Here is a 7,818-nt window from a genome sequence, read left to right on the forward strand (position 1 = left end):
TTTAAAGTAAGGCTAAAAAAACACTATACTTTATGCACACACATAACCACTTTTCGAATCATCCAGTCCTCTATAAGGATGTCCCCAAAGAATCCAGTTTTGCTTGTAGTTTTTCAGTTAGTAGTATTTTTTTTTTTTTTTTGTCCTCATTAGCCATATAGTCGATCCAAATGTGCTCCTAGCCACAAAACATGAGACCCGACCGCCCCTGTAGCTCCGAGAGGCCTAGTACTAGGCTCCCAGTACCCAGAGAGTCAGACCCGATGTCTCCAGCAAAGCTTGGACGGACACTCTGTCTTCGGGCCGGTTCGGCCAGTTATCCAATGACTGTACGGCTTGGGGTGCCTCCCTTTGGACAAGGAGATTTTAGGCCTAATCATCGGACCCGGGGAGAAAAAAAAAAAAAAAACCCGGGTTGACTAACTGTTCCTTCTCCAATTAATCAAAAGGTCCCAAAATCTCAAAGATCGGGGGCTACATGTTCTAGATAGGTCGACCTTCGATGCTGCATATAGTGAAGACAGCCACTCTACATGCGTTGGAGAATTTGTGTTGACCCAGTTTTTACAGATTTCTCTTCTTGCTAATAAGATAGCATAGAATAAGAACTCTCTCTCTAATCCCTTGATGTTATTATTTAGGCCGAAGATGATTAAAGACCATGAGCACGGGATAGGTGATCTGAGGATAGATTTGAGTGTTGTCCTGACTTCTTGCCAAAAGGTGGCGATGTTCAGGCACTCCCAAAACATATGAAGATCCGAGGCTGCTGGATAAGAGCATTTGCTACAACACTTCCCGGGTTGGAATTTCGAAAGCCGTTTGGGGGAGTAATACGCTCGGTGAAGCGTGAAGAAATGGTTACGCCTCAACCATGCTGGCTTGATGATTTTATAGAGGAGGGTAAAAGATTCCTCCCATATGTCCTCCATATGTAGTTCTCCCTCTGCACCCCAGAGTTTTTCCGGGAGGTTAAGGTCACTCTCTCCATCCTCTATGATGTGCCAGTAGAAGAGTGCGACTTCCTTTCTTCCCGCGGGTCTCTCCACTAGGGTGTTTTCTAAAGGACTATAGTCTCCCATCGTTGCTTTCTTCTTTGTTTGAGTTCGAAGCCAGATGGCCAGTTGTAAATATACTATCCAAGAGAGTGATGATGTTACCCTGAGCTTGAAAGTATCCCATTCCATAATTGATCCTTCTACCAGCAGTTCCCCCCACTGTGTTATACCTGCATCTAGTAGGACCCTTTTAACTGTGTTGGCATCTTGTGTTGATAGCCCAGGTAAGTCCCAAATCGGTGCATGTTTGGATAGATATCCTATCCCAGCCTTGGATTTAATTTGAGTCCATTCTTTTATAGTGCCCAGTAGTGACTTTAGTCTGACTTTTTTAAAAAACTTCTGGTGGCCGAACTTGAAGAGGAAGCCGTTCACTGGGAGGTCCGAACCCAATAACTTTGCCTTATACATAAGCCCCTTTGCATTTTCCCAGGGGATCTTAAGTAGCATCATGGAATGGGACAAATGAAATGCCCAGGCGTAGTATTCCAGGTCTGGCAATGCGAGCCCCCCCTTTTTCTCTTCTCCTTCTCAGTTTTTTCCAGGCCAGTCTGCTGGATTTATATCCCCAAATAAATGAGTTAATGTTTTACTGACATTTTGCAAGCTGTTTGGTATCAAAAGTTAACGGGATGGAGTTAAAAATGAATGTAAATTTCGGGAGAATGCTCATTTTTATCAGGCTGGTTCTCCCGTAGATGGTAAACGGGAGAAAGGACCAAACTTTCATCAAGGATTGGGATTCGCGGGAGATCCGGGCTAAGTTGTTTTGAGCCAGATGTTCCAAGTCTTTAGTTATTGTAACTCCCAGGTACCTCATTGAGGATTTTACCGGGAGTTGGAGATTATGAATGTTCCAAACCATAATTTCCGATTTCCCTGCATTTATTTCATATCCCGAGAATTTTCCAAAATCCTCTGCTTTCTTTATAACTATAGGGAATGCCAAGGCGGGATCGGTTGTATAAATGAGTATATCATCGGCATAGAGTCCGACCTTCTTGTCCCAGCCCGAAAAAGTGAAGTGTGGAATATTAGTATCCTCCCTGATAGACTGTGCAAACGGTTCTACATATATATTAAAAAGGAGGGGGGATAGGGGACAACCCTGCCTTGTACCTCGGCTAATTTTAAAAGGAGATGTTCGCGTACCGTTTATTAGTAGGGATGCTCTGGGGTTATTGTATAATAAGCCTATAACCCTACAAAATTTGGGACCAAGATGGAATTTTTTCATTATTATGTTTAAATATGCCCAATTTACCCTATCGAACGCTTTTGTGGCGTCGAGAGTCATGATAGCCAGGGGTAGGCCGAAAGTTGAGGCGATGTCCGCGGCTCCCACCAGATCGTAAGTTAGGTCGGCCAGTTGCCGGCCTCTAATGAACCCCTTTTGGTCAGGGTGGATAATTGATCCAATCTCGCTTCCCAATCTCGCTGCCAAAATTGACATAAAAATGTTATAGTCGTTGTTGAGAAGCGAGATTGGGCAATATGATCCACACTCGGCTGGGTCCTGGCCTGTTTTTAATATTAAGGCTATATTCGCTTCCCCCCAGGAGCTTGGTGGTGGCTCCCCTCTAATCAGTATGTCGTTAAAAAGATTCGTAAGGACTGGAGTAAGAGTGGGATTAAGTACCCTATATAATTCTCCTGGGAGACCATCCGGTCCCGCGGCCTTGCCCTGTGTTAATTGTTTGATAGTGTTAGCAACTTCTAATTCCGTTATTTCTTTATCTATATTTTCAATTTGGGAGCTTTTCAATTCTGGGAGAGTTATATTGTCCAGCCATTCGTTCCTTTCGTCTAAATTAGCATTGAGTTCCTCTGTATAGATATTCCGGAAGAACTCACTAAAGGCTTCGCCGATGTCTGTGTCAGTTAACCTACTAGTGGCTTCCCCAGCAACCCTCACTTCTTTAATAACATTTCTGGACTGGTCGGCTTTTATTTTCCAGGCCAGCAATTTTCCAGCAGATTCGCCATATTCAAAATGCGCAAGTTTACTTGCCTGCCATCTTTTATTTAGCCTCTCTTGCAATAGTGTATCTAACTTAGCTTTTAATTCTATTTTCTCCTCTTGATTATCTGAGGGGACCTGATCTGATGACTCCAAACGGGTCAGTTCTTGCTCTATATGTAGAATCGCCTCCCCATATTTCTTTCTCCTGTAAGAGGCCCTACCAGTGATGCAGCCCCTTATAAAAGCTTTCCAGGTCTCCCATACAATGACCAAAGAGGCAGAGCCTATATTTTGCTCTAAAAAGGAGACAGTTTCATGTATCAAATAATCTTTCTCCTCTTCCTCCAATAAAATTGTTCGGTCAAAGGACCAAGATGGATGAGTGGATTTCTGCTCTAGTTTTACCGAGAAAAGATATAGCTAATGACAGGCAATCATCTTGTAAAAAAAGAATCAGAGCTGAGGGTTGGAAAACTATATTAAAGAGTCTAAAAATTCATGTCAGATATTAAATTCTTATCCTGGAACGTCAATGGTCTGCGAGTTAGGGCGAGGAGGAATAGAATCTTACAGTATTTACGAGACTCACCCGCGCAGATCATGGCGATTCAGGAAACACATTTAAACAAACAAGAGATCACAGATATACTTAAAAAACTTAAATGGGTTGATAAATTTGTAAGTACGGACCATAACGCCAGTATTCATGGTACTGCCATCATTTTTAAAAAAGCAGCAAGGGCCCAGATCACGGACTGGACAACAGATGCGAGCGGCAGATGGCTGATAGTCAATGCCCAATTATACTGGAATGGTTTTACCATTACTAGCTATTATGGACCTAACCAGGACGATCCTTCTTATCTGAATATTCTGCAGAATCACCTGATTACCTGTCCTGACCCCATAATATGGATGGGTGATTTCAATCTTGTCCTAGATCCAAAATTAGACAAATCTCCCACTTCCAGGGCCGTAGCGCACAGTAACATGAGGGATACACTTCTTAGATGTATGTCGAATCTTGGCTTAAACGACCTTTGGAGACAAAGAGCTGGTAAAGCCATGGGAGTCTCTTTTCACAATTACAAATATAGACATAAATCACAAATTGATTATGCCCTATTCAGCCTCTCTCTCAAAGATCAGGTTAAAAATATAATATACCTGCCTCTGCATCTCTCAGACCACTCCGCTATTCTTTTCTCGGTAAAACTAGAGCAGAAATCCACTCATCCATCTTGGTCCTTTGACCGAACAATTTTATTGGAGGAAGAGGAGAAAGATTATTTGATACATGAAACTTCAGTTAGTAGTATTGTTACTCTCTAGTATTCCTTTTTATCGATAGCTGTAATTTCCGAAATATCTGTTTTTCCAGCTTCAGTATTTGTTCATTGAAGTTGGAGCACTCTTGAAGTGTAGACATTAAACAGAGTATACTCTTGTTTTGTTAAATGAAATTATACATTAGTTATGCTGCTGTGTTGTCAGATGGAAATAGTTTTTTTAAGTTGACTTTCCAAAGTGCGTTTCCACACCTTTGTGAGAACTCATACTGTAATTTTGTTTAGAATATGTCCATATTCCACATCAAATGTTTCACGCATATTCTCCACTAACTACTTGTATTCAGAGTTTACTCAAAGATTTACATTGCCAATACTTCCCAAAGGATTTCTTGTTTTATCATGTAGAATAGTCTTGAAAACAGGCTGCCCTTTCACATGGGTGAATTGTAGTAGGTCACCAAAGACAATTAAATGCTTTCCTCCAAAGAGCACATCATACTCTGTTTTTAAAATCTGCTACTTTCTTAATGTACCAAAGCAATCATTAAGTTTGAAACCATCCTCACCTTATCGATGATCAAAAGCTTCAGTTTCTTGAAAACTCTTGGCAGCTTATGCCAAGCTTCTCCAGATAACCTCAGGTATTCCACGTTATTGTCATGTTTAACAGGTAGACTAAGTGGTCAGTGTAATTGATTCTTTCAATGTTGTGTGCAGCTAATCCAGTTCGTGCTGTTACTACACATGACAAATTTGATTCTGTAGTCCTCTGCAGGTAAGCAGTGAGAACTTTAATTACAAACCTTTTCCCAGTGCCAGCTTGACCACTGATGTATAGCAGTATTGGCTTCAATAAAAAGCATTCACATTCTTTTTTCTCATGCAGAACTCCATGCTCTGTTTAATAGTTTACTTCAGTAAAAATGTATTTCTGTTGGTCGTTCAGTTGTGTTACTAACTGTTCGAAATCCACACTTTTCTTTTTTGCTTGTTGAATTGCAGTATCCTCCCGCTTATGGCTATGGCTGCTTAATTTTGAATAACTGGTTGTCAAACTGGAGCTTGACTAAATGGTCCAAAACTTGGGCTGCTTTGTGAATTCTCCTTAGCTACTTCAGTAGCAATCGCTTCTTCCTGTTCAGTCTCATCTTTCAACATATGCAAGTAGTATGAAAAGACTGGACTTTGAATGCTGTCTTTTACAGCACTGAACGAGTCTTCATAGCAGTTGTATTATCCAAGTAGTTCTGATACAGCACGCCAAGGCTTGAACAGTTGCTGAAGTGCCAAATACAAAAACTCTTCTGTCTGCAGTTTGGCAACTCAGTTTACTGTGGTTGATTAGATATCCTTTCCTATGTCTCACTGGACAACCTTCACAACCAGCTTCTGCATATTTCCCTTCTTCTATGTTTTCTGTCACATTCATTTTGTATCTTTAGTACTTCATAAAGGCACATGCTTTCTAGATGTGGACTTCTTCTTGGACAGTAAGTATCCAACATATTTCTCTCCATAATGTCTGTACTTTATGGTTCAATCTCTGCAAGATAATGAATTTAGTGGAAAAAATTAAATATTCTATTCTGTGTACTTGCTAGGCCTAGACATACTGAAACAATTGACCTTGAATTTGATGGCCGCTTTAAAGAACAGTCCACAAGACAAGAGTTCTATAGTTGCCCTTAGGAAAGAATATAAATTTGCTATTAAAGCACGTAAGTTGGATATAAAAAATGATGCTCTGAACGAATTAATGTCAATTGACGTAATAAAAAATAGCACCAAGTTTTGGAGTGTTGTGAATAGACCATTCTTCTCAGACAAGAATGGTAGTTTGTTGGAGTGCAATATCCCAGAGGACTGGTTTAATCATTTTAGAAATGTATATGGTGACCAGGGTGTTTTGGAACCCGGGAGCTCACCATACGGAGGTAGGAAATATTCCTTAGCCTTTACAGAGAGTGAAATAGCAGCGGCTATAGACCAAATGTCGAGAAATAAAGCCCTAGGTACGGACGGCGTACCTGCTGATCTATATAAAGCTGATATAGCTGTATGGTCTGAATTACTAGCTAATGTTATTAATAAAGCCTGAAAATTAGGTTTACCCCAGTCTTGGTCACAATTGGTAATAGTGTCATTTTTAAAAAGGAGAATAGAGGTGATCCGCGATGCTACAGGCCAATTTCATTGATGGATTCAGTCGTAAAGGTTGAAGGTAGGGTGGTTTTAAGTAAGCTTACCGAGTGGCTAAATTATGCTAATGTCCTTTCTAATCTACAGTATGGGTTTAGGAAAGGGAGAGGAACAATGAATCAGTGCCTAAATTTGCTTCTATTGGCTGGGAAATACACGGTTGTGAAGAAAGGTTCACTCCATTTGGCATTTATGGATCTTTCTTTGGCCTTTGACCATGTTTATAGATCCAAACTGTTGCATCTGTTATTAAAACTAGGTTTAGATGAAAATATAGTACATTTTTTGGGGGATCTGCATAAGGACCTTACAGCCACGGTGAGATTTGACCAAAAAGGAAACCTTACATGTAGTATTTGCATTATCAAAGGAGTGAGACAGGGATGCATCCTAGCCCCTTCTTTATTTACTATGTATATTAATAATTTAGATACGGTTTAAATGGGTGCTAGTTTGGATATTCCTCAGGTAGGAGAGCGGTTAATTCCAGCTCTCCTATTCGCGGACGATGCTGCTCTTTTAGCCAGTACAGCTGCTGGCCTACAACATCTTTTAAATTCATTTGCCGGTTTTATGAAGTCTCTGGATTTGGATGTTAATTTCTCAAAGTCTCACACTATGGTTATGGGGGTTAAACCCAAGACATATAAAACCCACTATTGTGAAGGGAACATAATAACTTGGGTGGTGTCATTTTTCTATTTAGGAGTGTTATTCGACGAGAGAGGTACATTGGTTCCCCAAATAAAAGCCAAAAGAAATGCAATGGCCAGGTCTACTGTTGCGGTCCTAGATTTTGCACGTAGATTGGGATCGAAGCCTATGTATGCCATGTTAAATATTTATAGGGCAAAATGCGAGGCTTTAGCAAACTATGTCTCAGATCTATGGGGATACAGAGAAGTGGATGACATCCAAATAGTGAAAAATACATTTTTAAGGAGCCTTTTCTCTGTGCCTCAATCTACACCCACCTATATAATCCACCAAGAAACAGGTCTAGGTTTCACATCAGACACTTTAGGCATGGCTCCGCTACTTAAATGGATAAGTGTGTGGACTAACCGGGAGCTTGGGATGAACCACAATATTATCCGCGATTGTCTAGCCCTTGATCAATCAAATAGTATTCCTTGGCTAAGCTATGTTAAACGGAATGCATTTTATTTGGGGAGCTCAGAGTTATTTAGCTCGCCAGAGAAATTGCAAAAGGTGGATAGGTGCTGGGTCAAAAGTATGTACCTGCAATTATCAGAAATGGATAGAGAGGCAGTAGAATTAACAAAGCCTCTTGTGCGGGCGCTTC

Source organism: Lissotriton vulgaris, chromosome 8, assembly GCF_964263255.1.
Source record: "Lissotriton vulgaris chromosome 8, aLisVul1.2, whole genome shotgun sequence".
NCBI lineage: Eukaryota > Metazoa > Chordata > Amphibia > Caudata > Salamandridae > Lissotriton > Lissotriton vulgaris.